We start from the raw sequence: 22,338 nt of genomic DNA, 5'->3' as shown, positions 1-22,338 counted from the left end.
AAAATCTAAAGCCAGGGGATAATGGGCTATTTATAAAAGTTTATAGGGATAGTGAGCTAAAATTAAAATTTCAAGGGGGAAATTGGCTAATTACAAAAGTTTAAGGGAGTAATCGGTTAAAATTAAAGTTCAGTGAGAATTGATAACTCTATACAAGTTCATGTGGCAAATCGACAAATATGCATATTTTTTTATTTTGCCATTTTATTGTACTTAAATTACAAAACATGCTAAGTTGACCATGGGTGAAGCTACATAAGGGCGAGGAGGGGCGACTGCGCCCTCCCCAAGTCGAAAATGAAGCCCAAGATCGGTGGTTCTGCCCCTCTGGTCCTATCTGGTTTCTGTTGTTCTAGGTTTCCTGCGCACAGACTCTTTTTTTCTTTCTTTCAAAAATATTCAGACTTTGCACTTTGCAGCTACTGAAAAAGTAACGAAGAAGAAGAGAGAGAGGAAGAAGATAGACTTTCTCTCTCACCCACCCCACCCCACCCCACCCCACATGCCATTTCAAAGTTACCCACTTTGATTTGGTTTTTCAACTATTGTACACAATCAATTTCGGTCACACGACTATCTGTTTAATGTGCTGATTATATTGAGATTTGTTTTGTTTTTTAATTATTGTTTGATTATTAATTATTGTTTGATTAATTTGCTCACTTTTTCAATATTTTTTAGCCACTTTTTTGACACCATTATTTATCTTCAAATTTACTATAAATTCATATGAACTTTAAAAAATATTTTGTAAAGTATTACGAATTTGTAATCATTTGAATTTTTATCTCCTACTCTCAAATACAAAAAGTAAAAAATTTGTCAATATTTTTATATATTATATGTTTTATAGTCCATGTTCTTGGATAATATATGTTTATAATAAATAGACACTTATTTATACAATATATAATAATATTTTTTTCAAATTCGCCTCATCCGCCTAGGTCATGTCCAATTCCTACTTCGAATATTTCGTTTAGTGCAGATTCTCCTACAAATATTCCGAGTAGTTCACTTAATCTTCATGCAAACCCTAGACTTAGGCCTCGAATGGATGTTCACATTTTTTCGGGACCTTAAACTGTTTAAATTTTGCCCCTCCTCTTGAAAATTCATGGCTTCACCACTGAAGTTGACAACTTCGATGGTGTTGGTTTCTGAGAGGAAAGAAATACATGGAATGAAATGCATATGATTTCGTGAACAACCAAGTCCTTGGTTTGCAATTAGAATCATCAAAGAAACGATTTTGTGGGTCTTCCAAAGGAGATAATTAATCCACAACTTAATGTTAAAGGGAGGACAAAGAGGCCAGATTCAATCATTCTTCTCTCTAAAACGTATAATTAAAGACCTAATACGAGGGCTGAGATGAGGAGAAACGCAATGAGCTTTCCTACGTCGAAAAGTTCATTCGGACTATTTTGTCGTCAAGGCTACGATTTCAGTGGTTCTGTATGAGCTCTCAGTCAATTGGCTTTTATTATTAGACATGGTAAAGACACAAGATGGACTTATATTGATAAGCACGGTGATGAAATCTACACATTTATTAGAGATGTTCTAATTGAAAATAAGATCTACACATTTATTCTTTTGTGAGATTGCAAGGAAATATTGCAGATTACCATTTTAACATCTCCTATATTCATTGAACTTTGAAAGTAGATGAGCAAACTGCCATTTTTCCATCATGTGTTATAACTTCATGAGCTTCAGCAAGCTTTCAAGCATTTTGCAAATAGCATTGTATGGAAATACATTCAAAAGCTTGTTTTGGTATCAAGGGTTTGTAGTAGTTTACATCATTGGATGACATCTCATTAAATGTATAAATAGCCTTATTTGGGAGGAGGTTCGAAGACGTTGATGGTAGTCAATGTCTCGCAAGATTCTTCTTCCGTGAGAATCCATCTGCTCTCCTCTCCCACTGTAAATTCGTGTGGAATTTGATGTAACAAATGCATTAAAAATACAAACACAACTTTAATAAATAAAAGAATAGAAGAAACATATCTATTTTAAGCACTCAAACTTAGCTGGCACTAATTTGTAGCTAGTAAGATACACTTGCGATCTCTCAAGATAAGGTAAGCCACTTTTGCTGCACTCAACTGTGATGAAACGGCATGTGGTTGCAAAAGGTTTTTGTATAAACCAGAATCATCATCTGGAAAGAAAAAGAGACACACACAAATATAAAAGAGATACTTAGAGATGCTCAAAACTATCACATTTAAACAATAAAACGCACAGCTTATAATACAAAATTTTCCACAATAGCAAGTTAGCTCCAAAATTGAGATGAAAAATGTTATTTCTAGGTTCGGTTTCCCCCAAGTTCAGACAAGCTTCGATCTGCAAGATATCTTTATGGGTAAATTACATAGTAGCTCCTCAGGTTTGAGGTTTATTACAACCTCATACAACATCTTTAAAACATTTCACTTTCATACCTCATGTGCTATTTTATTTCAAAATAATACATCCGTTACATTTTTCATCCATTGGTTTGTTAAATGCTGACGTGGCTGCCACATTTGTGTTGATGTGGCTGCCACGTGGCAAATTTTTTTATTTTAATTTAAAAAAAAAACTAAATCTTCAAAAAAAAAAAAAAAAAAAACCTTAGAAAACCCAGATCCCACCACTTCCCCCCGGCCGCCGAAACCCCATCCCTTTAGAAAACCCATAAGCAGCCATCAAGACCCCCATTCCCTTAAATTTCCCAACACACTTTCCTTCTCACTCTCACTCTCACCCAGCACCTTCCCCACACCCCCAAAACCATGAAAGTACCTTCTCTTTCTTCCTCCTCCTTCCCTCTGTTTCCCTCGACCTCTCCCGCTGCAACCTCTCCGGCCAAATCCCACCACAAATCTGCCACATTTCTTCACTAATCCACCTCAATTTGAGCGGCAACGCCTTCCACGGCCCTCTCCAGCCCCCTATTTTCGAGCTCTACAACCTCAGGATCCTTGGCATCAGCCACAACGACTTCAAGTCGGATTTCCCGCCCAGGATTTTGAAGCTCAGTGGTGGTGGTGTATCGTCGGTGCGTGCGTGGGTGTACTGTTGGGGAGAGAGTCCGAGAGAAAGATAGAGAGTGAAAGAGTGAGAGATCCGAGAGAGAAAACCCCATCCGGCCCTGTCGCAACCCGCGACCTGCGACCCACGACCCACCTCCCTTCCCTTCGCTCCGCCGCGACCCACTTCCCTTCCCCCCCAGACCTTTTGACGACCTTCCCGCGAACTGGGCTTTTTGTTTCTTTTTTTTTCTCTTTTTTTTTCTCCCTCTTCTTCTTCTTCTTCTTCTTGTTGCATGTTTTGGGGGGGGATGAACTGGGGTTTTTTCTTTTTCTTTTCCTCCCTCCTCTTCTTTTTCTTCTTGTTGTTGCAGGTTTTTAGGTTCTAGGTTAAGGATAGGGATGTGGGTCGATTGGGGGGAGGTCGTTGGGGGGTGGTGAGAGATAGTGGGTAAGGATTGCAGAGAGGAGAGGGGGAAGAAAGGGGATCTGGGTTAGGATTTTTATGTTTTTTTTATTGGATTAATATTATAATATTTTTAATGTATATAAAAAAAAATTTCCACGTGACAGCCACATCAGCACAAATGTGGTAGCCACGTCAACATTTAACAGACTAATGGATGGAAAATCTAACGGAGGTGTTATTTTGAAATAAAATGGTACTAGATGTATGAAAGTGAAATGTTTTAAAGTTGTTGTATGGGGTTGTAATTTACCTTCAAACCTGAGGGGCTAATATGTAATTTACCCTATCTTTATTTATATTTGTGAATGTTAAGGATCTATGAATGAGATTGATTTCCTAGATAATTAAACATAAATGGTAAAAATAAAGGGAAGTGTTATCAATATTTCAAAAATCTCATTCTACACTCCTCACAAATGTATTTTTCTTTCCAACTATAAAATGTTTGGAGTGTAATGAGACTTTTAAAGTGACAATAATAATTCCCAAAATAAAAACCCTGAAAATTCAAAATGCATGTAAATAAAAAGACAAGATTATATATGCAGTACTACCGGCGTGGGAAGGTTGAGGGAAAGAGGAAGGGCTCGGATTCCTAGCTTTGGGTTGGGGATGATCTGAGAGGTGGTTAAGGGCGAGATATGGATTGGGGATGATCTGAGAGGTGGTTAAAGGCGAGATATGGATTGGGTAGAAGTCGAGGCAGTTGATGGTGACGATGGCAGAGAAGCAAGGGATGTGGTCGAGGCCAACTTTGGTAGTCTCGTACTGAGGAATGTGGTCGAGACCATGGTACAAAATGCCGATAATATCGGCAATATATCGCCGATATTATCGGTTTTTACGGGAACCGATATTTTTTTTAACTATCCAAATAGTTTTCGTGATAATATCGAAACTGGGCTACTCGGAGAAGAACGCCAGGGCTTCTACAGTTCCGGCCGACTGTAAAACAAGACCCTAGACTCCGATCTAGGTATGAAAATGAAATAGAAGACGAGATGAACGTTTTTATATATTCCGTTTGCCGTGAAACGATCGGAGGTGTTCAGAAAGTTCGTCGACGCCCACGGCCTCGCCGGAGATGGGTGTGCCTATTCCCGAGCCGATTTCGTCCCCAAAACCTTGCAAAAACACGATTTTGAACTTAAATTTCACATATAAGGTTCAATCTAGAACAGAAAGAGGCAAACTCGAAGCTTACCTAACCAGAGAAATTCAAGAAACTCACCGGAGTTCCTGCGTTCGCCGAGTTGCAGAGACGAGAATAAGAGGGAGAAAGACGAGGTTGCTGATGATGATGGGTGTGCGTGTGTGTATATGGGTCTCGAACCCTCGGTGCAGAGAGAAAGGAGAGAGACGGCGGCGACGAGGGAGAAGCAGAAGCCGATGTGGGTCTCTGTGCGTGTGTGTGGGAGAAGGATCAAGAGACCTTGGGTCTCTGTGCGTGTATGTGTGTATGGGAGAATGATCGAGAGACCTTAGGTCTCTGTGCTTGTTTGTGTGAGATCTGTGTGTGTGGGAGTGGGAGATCTGTGTGTGTGAAAGAATGAAGAAGGGGGAGAAGGGAGCTTAGAGTCAGAGAAGAGAGAAGGTTCGAGAGACTGAGAAAGAGACTGTATGCATGTGAGGTAAGTGTGCGTGTGTGGTGGCATGTCTCTATGTGTGTGTGGTTGGGTCATCTCATCTGACTCACCTGACTGATTTTACAATATGTCAATAACTTTTTGCAATTTCAGACCATGGACAACAAATAATAGTGCTTTCATAATGAAACCGTGTGCCACTGTGAGTCCGTGATATTCTTTCACATGCAAAATAGTGTGCCATTATCTGTTATATTCTTTCACCTTATCAGAGGTGGAGTATCAGAGGCATTCAGAGCATTTTCGTTTCTTCTTCTTCCCTTACCATTTTCAAAGCCATTCCAGATCCATTCCAAAGCTTGAACACAAAGGGTTCCATATTTAAGGTAAGTTTACAAACTTATATTTATATTATTGTAATTTATACAACAACAAATAAATTTGTGTGGACTCGTATGTTAATTTTTTTAAGTAATTAATACTTGCATGTTAATTTTTGTAAGTAATTAAGTAATGTTAACAATTACATGTTAATTTTTTTAAGTAATTAAGTAATGTTGTATAATTATTCTATTCTTTCACATTCTTAGAGGTGGAGTATCAGAGCCATTCAGAGGATTTTCGTTTCTTCTTCTTCCCTTACCCCTTTCAAAGCCATTCCAGATCCATTCCAAAGCTTGAACACAAAGGGTTCCATATTTAAGGTAAGTTTACAAACTTATATTTATATTATTGTAATTTATACAACAACAAATAAATTTGTGTGGACTCATATGTTAATTTTTTTAAGTAATTAATACTTGCATGTTACTTTTTGTAAGTAATTAAGTAATGTTAACAATTACATGTTAATTTTTTTTAAGTAATTAAGTGATGTTGTATAATTATTCCCTAGGATAATTTTAATATGTTTAATGTTATTTATTATTTTATTAATATTATGTTTTATTATCAAATTGGATTATTATTCATTAATATTAGGTTTTTTTTATTATCAAATTGGATTATTATTCATTAAATTGGATTATTATTCATTAATATTAGGTTTTATTATGAAATTGGATTATTTTTCATTAATATTAGGTTTTTTTTATCAAATTGGATTATTATTCATTAAATTGGATTATTATCAAATTGGATTTTTATTCATCACCATGTTTTATATTAGGATTATTTTTTTTATCAAATTGGATTATTATTCATTAATATTAGGTTTTATTATCAAATTGGATTATTATTCATTAATATTAGTTTTTTTTATTATCAAATTGGATTATTATTCATTAAATTGGATTATTATCAAATTGGATTATTATTCATCACCATGTTTTATAATAGGATTATATTTTTTATCAAATTAGATTATTATTCATTAATATTAGGTTTTATTATTCCATATTATTTGTATAATTACTTAAATTTTTACAATCATTTTCTTTAATTCGTATTTAATTCTTCTGTAGAATAACTTTATTATTTAGGTTCTCTTATTTTATCAAAAAATAATTGTCTAATTTTCATGAAAAATAAATATAGGTACGTTTAAGATGTTCAGTGGAGTTACTAAACGTGATTTAGCTTGGGAACATGGAGACCCAATAGACGGAAACAAACATGGCACAATTTGCAAATATTGTGGTCGGGTAATGAAGAGTGGCTGAGTGACACGACTTAAGTACCATCTTAGTGGATTAGATCCAGCAAAAAATGTCCAACGATGCGATAATGTCCCCCCAGAAGTGAAGACATTCATCAACACATTATTAAAACAATAAAAAACAGCAGAAGGAAAAGATAACACATGGAAGGGAAAATATTCGAGCTGGGCTACGGGGAGAAGTCTATAGCCAAGCGGTTGACAGTGATGATGATGACAATGAGGACGAATGTGATGATGACATGGGACCTGAAGAACGACGCAGTTTGAAACAAGCATTACGTGCCTCCAAACAGTCAGCATGGGAAAGAGAACACCTTCATAAAATTCCTAATAGAGCACAAGGTTTCGGGACAAGTGGTGGTGCACAAATAAGACGGGGAGGCAGTCTTAGAGAATCACAACCAACACCATCAATAGCCCCAGGTTTATATAAGTCATCCAAAGCACGTCAAAAGAGTGTTTGGAGTTATTTCACTGGAGGTAATGTGAAGAAGGGAATAGGGCGTCTAATTAGCAAGTTCTTTATCTATGAAAATGTCCCTACTGAGAAAGCATCATCACATCATTTCAAAAATATGGTAGTGGGATGTCAACATGCCGGTGTTGGAGTACAACCTCCCACTCCCTATGAGATAAGAAACAAATATTTGGATATGGAGTATAAAGACATTGGCGAGTATGTTAACAAGTTGAGGTCAAAGTGAGAAACTAATGGTTGCACAGTCATGTGTGATGGATGGACCGGTCCGACCAGATTGTCTATCATAAACTTCATGGTATACTCCAAGGGAAAAACAATTTTTTTGAAGTCTGTTGATGCTTCAGACCATATAAAGAACTACAAGTATATTTACAAATTATTGAGGGATGTAATCATGGAGGTGGGAGAGCATAATGTTGTCCAAGTCGTGACCGACAACGGTTCTGCATTTGTCAAAGCTGGAAAAAAGTTAATGAAACATCATAATGTGTTTTGGACATCATGTGCAGCACATTGTATTAATCTAATGTTTGAGGCAATGGGGAAGAGAGAGAATGTTGCTACTGTGGTAAAAAAAGCTAGAACGATCACAAATTATATTTACAATCACAGTTGGTTGTTGGCAAAGATGCGTGAATTTTGCAAATGAGAAATTATTCGTCCAGCTATCACTCGATTCGCCACCAACTATATTGCATTAGACAGCCTACTTAAGAAGAAAGCAAGGTTGAAGCAACTATTCACTAGTGACGATTGGGCCAACCACAATTTCAGCTGCTCAAATATAGGTCATATGGTGGAAAGTATAGTGCTTGATCATACTTTTTGGACTCAATCAGAACATGTGTGCCAAGTGTTTGAACCTCTTTACAAAGTTTTACGGATCGTTGACACAGAAGTGTATCCTACTATGGGGGCAGTATATGAGTTGATGCGTGTAGTGAAGGATGAATTGGAAAGAAAACATGGTGCAAGGTGGGTCATAAAGATAATTGAAGACCGATGGTATAAAACATTATACCACGATTTGCATGCAGCAGGTATAAATTATGTCATAATTTGCAATTCATTTATTTAGTTGCATAAGTATTAATTCTCTTATTAGAGTATGTGTTTCTTTGAACAGCATATTATTTGAATCCTCGATACCAATACAGACCCGGTGTTGGAGATGATGGTACTCTTATACGTGATGTACATAATGTATATTCTAAATTAGACCCTGCATCACCAGCAGTTGGCCAATTTGGAAATGAGGTACACAATTACTTAAATTATAATAATTACTTTGTGGATTAAACTAACACGATTTATTGAATTCAGCTAACATGGTTTAAAAATGCAAGAAGAACTTTTGGAGAACCAACATCAGTTGTTGCTCGAACAAAAATGTCTCCTAGTGAGTGTAAACATATTTCACGATAAGTTTGTAATAGAATTTGTTGGAGTTATTAGGCTTATCAACATTGTTTTGTCATTGTAGCTAAATGGTGGATTATGTATGGGACCGATGCACCAACTGTGAGAAAGTTAGCAATCAAAGTATTATCACAAACAGCTTCCTCATCTGCTTGTGAAAGAAATTGAAGCACATTTGCACTCATACACACAAAGCAAAGAAATAGGTTGGCTCATAGTAGGTTGGAAAAATTAGTTTATTGCTACTACAACATGAAGCTTCAAATTCGAGATAAGGAAGCAGAAATAAATCATGTCGACCGTGGTGACCCACTAGATGTGGTTGATATTGTTAGTGAAGATGATGATACAGAGGGTAACCAACTTTATCAATGGATTATACCTCTTCATTTAGATGATGATGAAGGCAACCCAGCTCCTAGAGTTGCTGAAGAAGCACGTAATGAAGGGATAAATGTAGAAAGAGTATTAGCGGAAGAGGTGGGATCTAGCAGCGCTGACTCTTTGGAAGAACTTTTGCGCCCAAGACCAAGAAACACTGGAATTCCACCTTCTTCCAATCCTACACAACCACAACATCGTGCTGATACTAATGATAGCTCTAGTACAAGATCAGGAGGAGACTCACTTACCACCGGAGGTGGGAATGATGAAGGATATAGTGGAGCTGGAGGTAGTGGTGGTGGATATGAAAACTATGTTGAACCACCTCCCAGATTTATGAGCTCCTTCACTGGTGAGGCAAACTTCACGCATGCAACACAGGATGAGGACCATGGCAATAGGCGGGCAAGACCAGGAATTGGTGCCATAGGGAAGGACTATACTTGTAGAGAAAGAGGCAAGGGGATTTTGTCAAGTCAAGAAGATGACTCGTTATCTATAACTTCGGACTCTGTTAGATTGGGAAGTAGTAACTATGGTTATACTCATAACCAACCATTTCCCTACCCTTCATATCCCATTCCTGTTGGGATGGAATCGAGTGACTCATGGAAACAATCCGAGACTCAATCTTCAAATGATTTTGCTTATGGACAAGGTCAACCAATCTCGGATCCATATGGGTGACATGTTAACAATTACATGCAAAACTATTTTGGGGATTTATCATTTGATAACTACTCTTCACAATACACTCACTCTACACATAGAGATGATGAAGATAGTGAAAAATTTGAACCTCATAGGAACTCTATGTGGTACTAAGTCACTCATGTATCTTACCATGCAATGTATAAAGTGTAAAATATTGTACTAATTCATTATATATAAATGATTATGGTGTGTTTACATTTCTTTCATTAATTACTACATATTTTCTACACTCACAATGTTTGCCAGCTCGCTATATAATCAACTTGATAATGTTAAATCCATCATGCAATGCATTTTCTTCCAATTTTTTTGTGATAAACTAATAGATAATTGACTAAATAAACATCATGCAAAGTTTCAATAAAAATTTCCAAGTTTTTCTTACAATTTCCGTGGTTTCCATATTATTTTTATCGATATCGATATTATCCCGATACTTTCATCGATATTTTCGTGTTTTCGAACTACCGATATTTCCGATATTATCGATATTTAATACTTTGATCGAGACCAACCTTAGCAGCGTCATAATCAGACAACTGCCGACCAACTTAGCAGTGTCATAATCAGACAACTGCCGACAAATCTTTTGAAAGTCTGAAACTATAAGTCATTAATATAGAATTCAAGATGGATAATCTTCAAGAAAAAAAAAAGATACAAAAAGAAATAACAAAATTTGTTAATGAGATACCTGAAGGCTGAACCTGTTTTCTTTCCTACCCCTCCCATTCCAAAAAGCTTCGTAGTTGAAGACTTCTCTCCAAATATAGCCTTTCTTAATTCGTTTATCTCAAAATCTGGAGATATGGTATAAATATTAAGTAAAACTTAACATCCAATTTAAAAATTAAACTTTCAAATAGCAAGTCGATAAATTCAAGAGAACGTTTAGCAAACAAGGACTTGGACATGGTGATTAAAACTGCTGATTATCTTTAGAGATGTTAGAATAAAATAATTATCTAACCTTGAACGAGCCCCATATAATATGTACAAAAATAATTGATCATTTGAGAGAGCCTGCGGCTATAGAGACTGATGTGATAAGAAAGCTCCACCCCTACAAGGCGGTTATATATAATGGACTGGCTTCTCTGCCCTCACTTTTCATACGTTTACATCTTTTTTTATTTATGCGATTACGATTAAACTACGTTAATATTTATATTATTATTATTTTTTCTTATTATCTCTATAAAAAAATTAATATAAAATGTTAACATAGCTTAACCATGATCGCACAAAAATAGGAAGGAATAGAAGTGTATGAAAAATGAAAGGACAAAGCATCAGCAGATTTTATCTCGGTTTTCACATAAGCCGGGTCCAAATGGAAACCCGCCACGTGGTTTCGGCTTTTATAATCAGCTAATTTCTCTTTGAAATTGCTTTATTGAGAAAGTCTTCCAAACGAAATCTCTCCGCATAAATTTGAAATCTTTATCTGGAGATTCATCCTATATTCACTTTTGGCGTTGCTTACTTAATTCAAGGGTGGTGTTATTTTTATTTTTATTTATTTAAAGAGACTTTGAATGCTATTCTTAGTTATAAATATTCTTTGATTGAAAACTTGTTGATTTTTAATTTTTGATCGAAGTCTTTGAAATTAATGTAATAATTTATTTCTATGTACGTTACTATATTTTTTTAATTAAAAATTAGAAATTTTAGTTGTTTATATAAATGAGATTTTAAATAAAAAAACCATAATTTGTGGGATTAAAAATATTAAATATAAATATATTATTGTGTGTGTGGTATATATAAACATGGGTACATTCATCAAAATTAGCCAAAAAATTTATTGTATCAAAACATGGGTACATTCTTCAAAATTAACCAAATAAAATTTAATGTACCCATATAAGTTTAAAAATGGATTAGAAAAAAATTTGAATAGATTATATATATATATATATATATATATATATATAAGAGGGTATATTTTACATATAACAAATTGGTATATTTTAAAATGAGTACATTTAAAGATTAAAAAGTTTTACATGAATGGGTACATATAATTAGCATGGGTACATTTAGCAAAATAAAAAGTACAAATAAAAAAAATATATGGGTACAAATACAAATACAAATACAAATAAACTTTATAAAGAATGTATCCATAGTGTTAAAAAAATTGGTACATTTTACAAGAAAATTAGTACATTTCACATATAACAAAGTGATACATTAATAAAGAAGAATCGGTACATTAGAAATAAATTAGGGTACATATAAAAAAATTATGAATACAAATGAATTTTTAAAAATATAGGCGCTAAAAGAAATTAATACATGGGTACAAAATAAAACTGAAAAGAAAATACTACAATTTTTTTTTAAAAATGTTGCAAATTAAAAGTGGGCACAAACTAAAAATATAAATATATGATACAAAGTTTAGGCATAAAACATAAATATATCATATGTAATATTTCTATCATTGATTAAATATACAATGTCACATGACGGTATATACATGGGTACAAACACAAATAAAACTTTAAAAAATATGGGCACAAAAAGAAACTAATATATGGGTACAAATTAAAAAATATTTGCAAATTAAAAATAGGTACAAACTAAAAATAAAAATATATGATAAAAAATTTAGCCATAAATATAAATATACTAATTGTAACATTTTTAACATTAAAGGAATATATTTAAAAATAAAAATATTTTATTATTCAAATAATTAATGATGTTATTAATACCCAAGGTGTAACATCTCACATCGCTAAGGGGAGTGATCCTTAAATGTATATTCACATCCCTACCTAGGAACTCACGAGCAACTTCCCAGTATGGATGACCCTTTGTCACATCTCGCCCCAGGTCCACCACATCCCGGGCCCGCTCTACCACCGTAGCACGATATTGTCCACTTTGGGCTTACCATTCCCTCACGGTTTTGTTTTTAGGAACTCACGAGCAACTTCCCAGTGGGTCATCCATCCTGGGAGTGTTATGGCCTACTTCTCGCTTAACTTCGGAGTTCCTACGAAACCCGTAGCCAGTGAGCTCCCAAAAGGCCTCATGCTAGGTAAGGATGTGAATATACATTTAAGGATCACTCCCATGGTCGATATGGGATGTTACACAAGTACCTTGATCAAAAATTGAAAATGAATAAGATTTTAATTAATAGAATAACAAAAAGAATGATGTAAAAACTTATTGGTTTTTTTGAATAAACGATGTTATTAATATTAAAAGAGAGAAAGTGAGTCTCACAATAAACTAGTATAATATGGTTCAAATTTGAACCTAATTTTCCCTTTATTTATTTATCTATAACTTTACGCCTTTACGGTTTCTGATATGGCCTCGACTCAACGAGGATGGCTACCCATTTCGTTTTGAACGAGAATTCTCTTTGTAATTATCTTGAGAATCTTTTAAAATTCATTCTTCGTATATTATATAGTTAATTTTTATTAAGTATTATTTATATTTAATTTTTAATAAAAATATTTACATTAATTTTTTATTATACAATATACAATAAACAAATATAATTAAAAGATCTTTGAAATTCTCATAAAAAATATCCGGAGATGGTCATCATTCATTTCTTTACTCCCATGGTACAAAATGACTTGGTTTTTTAACCCGTGGTTCCCCCATTTTTGTTGCCCGCTGTTTCTGATGGCCACCAAGAGTTGGCACTATCACGGTATCACCCACGTCGATCTCTGGGCAACCCGTGCCTCATGCTGATGGGACTACACCAGAGACTGATGAGAAAGCTCCATCGCTGTAGAGAGAAAAGGAGATCCAGCTGTCTAATTTTGATAAACCCGGAAAACCAGTTGGCATTTGTGCCTGGAATTCTGAAAAATATGAAAATTAATGAAAAATGTTTGAAAATTTTGAATGGTAATGATAAGGATAAAATAAAGGATAAAATAAATAGTATTAGAATTGACTTTTTAGTGTAAAAATATGATTTTTCGTTAAAATGAATAGTATCAGGAGGTTCTCGTTAAAATTTTCCTAAAAAATTTCTTGAAGATGTGACCAACGAAGTTTGCGCTGTATCAATTAGGTTTAGTCCCAATCCCTAGCCTAATAGGTTTGAATTGCTGGGACTGAATCCCCAAAGGTTTGAAGCTGCTGGCAAAACCTCCACCTCTCTCGCTCTTCCTTTCTCTTACATTTTTGCTTCTTGTAAGAAACCCAAAACCCATTCCCCCATGGTGGTCAGTCCTCTAATTATCAATGCAAATTGAAATCTTGAAATTACAGGTTGCTAGCAAACATCAACGAGAGGAAACTGTGTACCTATTTCTTTCTTTTCCGCTAACCCAGATGCTGAAGCAGTTATGTGCGCAGTCAAACCTTTAACAAGAAGAGGCATTTATACATCTATTTTATTATGTTTCCGAGATGCAAGGTTCAATGACTTCAATGATAGCATTCTAGGAATGATCGAGTCAAGCCTTTGTAACGGGCCAATTCATTTCGATTGCTTTCCAGATCTCACAATAAGCCTTTCAGATCCTCATATGCCGAAAGCACTCACATTAAACATCAAAACTTCAAGGTGTCAAATCCTTGAAGTTGTCCAACCATTAGCCTTAATCTTTAGAGTTTACTACAAAGTTACAGGAACAAACATGAATTTCCAAGCCTTAATAAAAAATCCTTGAGATCACACACTCTTGATCCAAACCAATCAAGAGAATGCTAACATCAAAATACCTAGAACTATTAAATGGTTAGATATTAGTATGCCCTCAGATTGGTGTTTGATTAACGAAAGTAAACCAGTAAGCATACAAAATAGTTTGGTCAACTTAGATAACATAGAACAATACTTTGACGAAACGGTTAAAATCAATTTCAACCCTCCAACTAGAAAAATCAAGTGTCCATCTACACGAGTTAAGCTAATCAAACAGGTTGAGAGAACTAGTTAGAAATTCTTTTTCTAGATCCACATTAGCTGACATGGTGGATCGAGACCAAGATCTAATCAATTCTCTAGCCAATAACAAATTAAAATCGGTAGAAACCAACTCAGTAGTCACCCAACAAGAGTTGATTAATGATTTAATCAACATGAAGTTAAAATCAGTAGAAACTACCTCTCGGGCTACACACCCACAATACCAAACCCAACACCAAGAAGAACAAACTTCCCTAGCAGCATCTGAAAAGCAATTCAGGTACATCACCAATTGCTAGTCCTAAACAAATCATTCAAAATCCGTTGGAAAAAAATGTACGAAAGAACAAAAATTAGACATTTACGATAAATAGACCAATTTCATGAAAAAAAAACACAGATTTGAAGTATTTTTCTTCAATTTTGTTGAAAAATATTACTAATCTGAAAAGACATTAGAAGTCATCACCAAAGAAAATTGGGTTAAAGAAGATAAGACCATAGTCTCTTCTAGTCACCTATCACCAGAAGCGATCTTGATCACAAACCGCATACACACAAATCCCAACCACTCATTTCAAGCTTCCCAAAGAAGATGCATGAGTCAAACCTGTCATTGAACAAAACAATTTAAAAAATCAGTATCTACACACCATAGGAAAACAGTTAAATAAAATTGAAACCAAAATAGAAAGACTTTCACATCCAAAATCCACAATTAAGGAAAAGTCCTTAGTCAACTTCCCAAATACCTCGTCTAGCGCAACAACTCCAAAGATAATTTCCACTAGTAAAAGATGGACAAGGATTGTCTGCCCTCCCTTCCATGCCCTTTCATGCCCTCATGTTTTGTGTGGTTACGGTTAAGTCACGTTAACATTTTATATTATTTTTTTTATAAAGATAATAAGACAAAAATGAATAGTAATATAAAATGTTGACGTAGCTTAACCGTGACCACACAAACAGGAGGGCATGGAAGGGCATGAAAAAATGGAGGGCAGACAATCCTTGTCCGTAAAAAATAGATCAGATGTTAAGAGAGTTAAAATAAGAGAAAACAGTCAATATCTTACAACACTCAGATGAATCTCAACCAAAAACAACTTCTGTGAGGTGGGATTCAGAAGGAGAAAGTGAAACAAGTTCAATCAGGAAAGTAGAAGAAGCTTTCCAGAATCTTGAACTAAAACGAATCACAAACACAAAAGTCAACCCAAAAACTCTTACCAAGAATTGTATCCAAGGCCAACACCTCTAGATATCTAGTTTGAGGAGAGAAACTTCCAAAACCAATTCTCAGTCTCAACAGATAAACTTTATGAATGGAATACATATGGTTTATCAGAACAAGAATTATTTAAAAAAATTACAACACATCTCTATGGTTGCTAGTAGTTATGAACCAACCATAATCTCAGTCAAACTCAAGTTGTCGACCTTTTGGTCATTGAATTTACAAGAATGCTTCATTTCTAGTGGGAAAAACATCTCACTGAACAATCCAAAAATGAAATTAGAAATGTAGTCAAACGAGATGAAGAAGGAACACCTATTTTGGATGAACAAATCAAAATGGGAGTCCCATACGCAGTAAACACATTACTTTTCAAAATCATAGAACATTTCATAGAAATGCCCAGTAATGTCACCCTAAGAATTCATGACCAACTTAGTAACTTAAGATGTCCTTTAGTGATTTTAGATGGTACAAAGATGTTTTTATATTTAAAGTCATGCTTAGAGAAGACAGTAATCAACCATTTTGGAAAGAAAAATTCATTAATGGTTTGCCAAACTTGTTTGCCCACAAAATCAGACAAGTTTTAGTCAATGAAGAAGGTATCATACCATATAATACCCTTACTTATGGAAATATTATTAATATTATCCATAAGGAAAGATTAAAAATGTGTATTGATATGAAAATCACAAAACAAGTCAACAAAGACAAGTCAATAGCCAAATACGAATTACCCACTATTGCTTCGTCCAACAAAAAGAAGAAATCAGAAACCTATAATAGGTACCCAAGTATGAGAAACCCCAAATACAACAAATACAAATTCAAAAATAAGAATTTTGAAACAAATAATTTTTACGAGAAACCCAAGTCCAACAAGAAGTGGAAGACGAAGCCCTCAGGAAAATTCCACTCCGAAAAACAAAGAACAAAAAGGAAATTGCTACAAGTGTGACCAATTCGGTCACTATGCAAACAAATGTAGAGTCAAGAAAATAATCAACCAGTTAAAGATCTTTGAAGAAGAGAAAGTCCAGTTAATTTAAGTTTTAGAATTAAGAGACACAAACCATAGTCAATCTGAAGATGATTTAGAGTTTAATTTATCTTCTTCCAGTCATTCCTTAAGTAGCATTTCATCCCCTGACAATAAGATAGGATGCACAGATACTTGTTGTAAGAGAAATTCAATCCTTAATAAACAAGAAGAACAAAAAGATCTTTTTATCGAGTTAATCAGTAAAATAGATGACCCTGAATTAAAATCATTGTACTTAAAAAAGCTTAAGAAGTTAGTTTCCCAAGAAGAGGTGAGTAGTAATCAACCACAAGTAACTCCAAAAATTTGTCTTAGTACAACCCTGGAAATGTTTAGTAAAACTAAGAAAGAAATTACAATGAAGAATTTACAAAGAGAAGTCAATAAGATCAAAGAAGAAATTAAGTTTCTAAAATTAGAAAACCTAAAAATTTGTTCACACCTCAGTAGCATTCAAACATAAGAATTTCTTAGGAACAATGAAATCCAATCCCCATCAGATGAAAAACAAAATAATTCTACATTTGATTAAGAATCAGAATCCAAACTTGTAGATAATCCAACACAAAACTTAGTATTAGGATTACTGCAAAAGATTAGAATCCAGAAATGATATTCTAAAATAAAAATAATAATTGAGGATTTCTAAATAGAAACAATTGCCTTAATCGATTCAGGTGCAAATTTAAATTGTATCCATAAAGGTTTAATTTCTACTAAATATTTTCATAAATCAACAGAAATCCTTAGTGCAGCAAACCAATCACCAATGCAGTTAAAATATAAAATTATGAAAGCATATGTTTGTCAAAACAATGTTTGCTTTAAAACACCATTCGTTCTGATAAAAAATATATCAGATCCAGTCATCCTAGAGCTATTATTCATAGATCTATTATATCTTTTCAAAGTACACCACAATAGCATAACCACGAAAATGCTAGGACAAAAAATCACATATTTAAGTTCTACACGGAAATAGATCTCAAAAAATTAAGACAATTACAAAAAGATAGTATTTCAAAAACCATCAATCTAGTTACCAAAAAACCACAACACATAAATTTCTTAAAAGAATAAATTAATTACAAAAGAATTGAAAAACAATTAACAAATCTTTGGTATAAAACATTGACAACTTTCAAAAGAAACTTGTTAATGAAATTTGTTCTAACATTCTCAACACTTTCTGACACGGAAAACAACACATCATTAAACTTCCTTACAATAAGAAGTTTGATGAAAAAAAAATACCAACAAAAGTCAAGCCAATTCAAATGAGTTAAGAAGTCATGAAATTCTGCAAAACATAAATTCAAGAACTTCTCAATAAAGTAATAATTAGAAAGAGTAAATCACTCTAGTCTTACCCTGCCTTCTATATCCAGAAAAATGCTAAATTAGAAAGAGAAACGCCTAGATTAGTCATTAATTATAAACCTCTTTATCTCTTGCCATCTCCCTGGTAAGCCCAGCATATGTATACACACACATATATTAGCCTTTCCACACGCACACACATGCATGCATGAGAGAGATTTTTTATAATTACGGACGCTACGTGTCCCAAAAAATATTTTGCATTAGTTGTTTTTCATTGTAAAGGTGGAAAACAAACTAAACAGCCAAATTTGCACTTCCAGTATCAACCACCACACACGTTGAAACGTTTTGTTATTTTTGTTTATTTTTTTAGTTAGTTTCGTACATCTAGTTGTGATTAATCCATTGCCTTAAAATCCTAAACCAACCGAACTCTATTTTTCTTTTTTCAATTAACATTTTAATATTGACTATTGCTTTGGCTTCCTCCAAAGTTAAACACCAAGAAAATTTCTTCTTGTATTGGTTGTTTTTCTAACGTTTCAAGTACTCAGTACTGAGTTCCTTAACTATCAACTCCAAGGGAAAGGATCCTCTCTGGATTCCTTACTGCCGAATCCTCCGAATGTCGAATATTGCCTGCAAGCCTTGCCTTCATCACAGTCGCGAAGCCATCACAGTTTCTTCTTCTTCCTCGAATAGGTCCGCGAAGCCACAATCGCAACCTTGCCTCGAACAGGACCGGGAAGCCATGGATCCCCGCTACGATCCCGATGACACTGTCATCTCTTTCACATCCGTGCCCCTCTCAACCCCTCCCGCCGCTGTTGCAATCATAGCTTCTTCCTATTTCAATGGTGTCAAAACGTTTTCCTGATCATTCAATTTTCTCTTGAATGGCTAAGATTGAAGGATCCTCCAGATCCGGATAGAAGGGATCAGGAGAGGATCCTATTCTGAAATCCAAGACCAAGCTGACTTCTTGGTTTCAATTTTTCTCTCCTTCTTTCCAGTATTTTCTATCCATGACATGTTACATAGCCAATGCATGCAACCCAAAATGATGAAAAGGAAGATTAAAAAAACCTTATGAAGAGGGAACTTCTTATAGTACATGATACATCCATGAAAACTAAAAAAATCTTATAATATGATTCGAAAAGACATTTGTAGTTACTAACATTAACAATCAAATAAAAAAAAATCCATCCATAAGTTAAAGACGATCGTTATTTGCAAATTACAAATATAGTGTCTTCATGCAACATCAACGGGGGTTGCCACCCATTTCTTCGCTTCGCCCCGCAAAAGTGCTCTCTCCCTTTGCATTTGTTTTCACAAACACGTACTTAATATGAACATCTGATAATTGGCTCAATAATTTGCTGCACTGTTGCTATTGCCCTATGGGTACATATGGTGGTGTCCTTAGGCCTTATAGGGCACATTTAACTTTTTATGTGCAATGGCCATTTTTCTTGTAATGTAACTCGTATAATTTTTTAGTTGAAAAATCAGTTTATATCTGCATCTTTGTTTGCATTTGTTGGAATCTTTGTGTTCTCTTATTTGGGTCTATCAATTTGGATGCGTGATCTGATTTCGAGCTCGATATGATTTTTTTAAGGCACCTAATGATGAAATTGGGAATATTTAATCGCTTCGAATACGGAATTCAATTTAATTTAATCTATTTTTTTGCATTTGTTATGTAAATTTGGAAGTGGATCCAATTAATTGAATCTGTTGCTAAAAAATTTCACAAAAGAAAAAACAAAAGCTCTGACTGAAAGTTGGGAGCTTCGAGAGTGACATCGACAATGGCGGAAAAGAGGAAGAAGAAGAACAGCAGCGACGAAGACGAAGACGACCCCCTGTGCGTCTCCAACCTCGACAACTCCCTCACCAATTAGGACCTCCACACTCTATTCTCCCACTTCGGCAAGATCGCCCATGTCACAGTGAATCGTGAGATCCGCTAGTGTCGTGGCGTCTCCTTCGTGTAAAAAGGGAGGCGGAGAGGAATTTTTGGTTTTGGTCGAAAAGGAGGGATTTGGATCCTCTCCTCCCGAGCTTAAGGAGAGGATCCTCTTGAGCAAGATACGTAAGTCGTTGAATGAAAATTAAACGGTTATAATTATTATAACTTTAAAAGAAATCTCTGTTTTTAGCCGTAGGATTTTCATCAAACGGTCCATATGTCTTGGTCAGGAGGATCTTCTCTATAAGCTCAAGAGAGGATCCAAATCCAAAAAGGAGGAGGAATATAGAGTCGTACGCAAAAAGAGTAATGTTATTCATACCATGTTTTTGTACTACATTTTTATACCATCTTAGGCATTATTTAATAAACTAATAATTAAGAAAAACTAGTTAATCAAATGATGATTGTGGAGTCTTTCTCCTTCCTTTCCTTGGGTTTTGCAAATTTTTCAAATGATGTAACTGTCCACATTAGATGCAAATTAAGGTGGTATAGAAATAAGGTATAAAACATGATATGAATAATATTGCTCAATTCAAGGAGAAACCTAACAAAGCGAACGTCAAAATTTTAATTTATAATCACTCTGCCACATGTCATGCATCTGTTGGTGGGTACTACTAGCTATCATTGCCACGTGATGGTACTATACCATCTAATAATTTCTCCTCCGATCATTGCCACGTGGTGCTCCTGTACCATCTAATAATTTCTCCTCACGGTCGACAAAGACAATAACGTTGAGGATATCGTCATGCGTGACAAAATCTCCTTACCCTCCTTCATCTCCAATGGCGAATTCTCTGAGCCACTCGTAATATTTGGCCACGCTGAGAGCCACTCGTAAACAATGCCAGGAGAGCGTGAGTAGTATAATGGATCAGGGAGAAGATAGATTTTTTAGTGTGATCGGAATACAGGATGGTACATCATGTGTCACTATATAAATGGTGTGATATTTGTGCTAAAAAATTAATAACTTAAAAAATAAATTTCCAAAAATAAATTTCCAACCACTTATATAAAAATACGTGGTGTACCACTCGTGTTCCAGTCATAATGAAAATTTTCTCGTGAGGACAGCGTTTAGGGATTAGTCACCTTCAATCCCTTTTAAATTTTCGCAAGAGCACATGAGTCAGATCCTTAAAAGACACGAGTTACTCACAAAAAAAAAATGAAAGATGTAGCTTTACGCCATAGGCACACATGTATTAGTTTCAACCCGTTGTTTTCGTCCTACCTCTTCGTACGGGGAGGGCCCCATGCCCGACAAAGATGATAACTTTGAGGCTATCGTCATGCGTGGCCAGTATTCTAAAAAACGGGTTAGGCGCTGGACGATGGTGAGTCGTGACCCAAAGTGTTTTCTTGCAAATTGATTGGAAAAGTCGGCTGGGCTCTAGGTGGCCCCATGCGGTGCCTAGGCGGACTAGGGTTTTTTTTTTTGAAATTAAAAAATAAATAAATAATCCTATCCATATTACTATATTTCCTTATTGTCCTCCTATTTTGCATTTTATGTGGTTTTAAATTGTGAATTTATTGTACATGTGTCATTCTACAATAATTCTCACTATGATTATATGACATATATGCTTAATGTGTTTTTTTTAACTTTGGACCTGTTGGATACTCTTTTTTCATTTTATCATTCTTTTATTATCTTATCTATGAATTTCATACAAATATAATTTTTGATAAGTGTCAATATGCACTTATTTACTAGATATACGAGAAATTTACCCATATCCGCCTAAGCGCCCGACTAGTTCCTAGTGTTTTTTAGAACCTTGTGCGTGGCAGAATCTTCATATCCTCCTTCGTCTCCAATCGTGAATTCTCTGATCCACTCGTAATATTTGAACATGGATTCCCTAGGATCCCCACATTCTCAGCTGTTCATCATATATTGTGTGGTTAGTTTTCGTCAGGTACTAATTGTGTTTAATTTAAAATAATAAAAGTAAAATAATTTATGACTGTACGATTTACGATGTTTCTAAGTGCCTTTTCTGTTTCCCAAGAGCACCAGGAGTCGGTCTTTGTAATACACGAATTAACACAAAAACTGAAAGACTTAGCATTTTGCCATAGGCCCATA

At 34.8% G+C, this 22,338-nt stretch overlaps 1 long non-coding RNA gene across 1 annotated transcript in view; it reads left to right on the top strand.

The window, feature by feature from the left end:
• The first annotated feature begins 4,464 nt into the window (after window positions 1-4,464).
• The window catches only part of LOC126628953 (uncharacterized), a 38,250-nt gene continuing 20,376 nt past the window's right edge, over window positions 4,465-22,338 (top strand). Inside the window, exon 1 of the long non-coding RNA XR_007625637.1 lies at window positions 4,465-4,474. This is a non-coding gene — a long non-coding RNA (uncharacterized LOC126628953). The remainder of the gene's footprint in view (window positions 4,475-22,338) is intronic.

The sequence above is a fragment of the Malus sylvestris genome, chromosome 7, assembly GCF_916048215.2.
Source record: "Malus sylvestris chromosome 7, drMalSylv7.2, whole genome shotgun sequence".
Classification (NCBI taxonomy): Eukaryota; Viridiplantae; Streptophyta; class Magnoliopsida; order Rosales; family Rosaceae; genus Malus; species Malus sylvestris.
The sequence above is the reverse complement of the archived record's forward strand: the minus strand, read 5'-3'. Positions and strand labels throughout refer to the sequence as shown.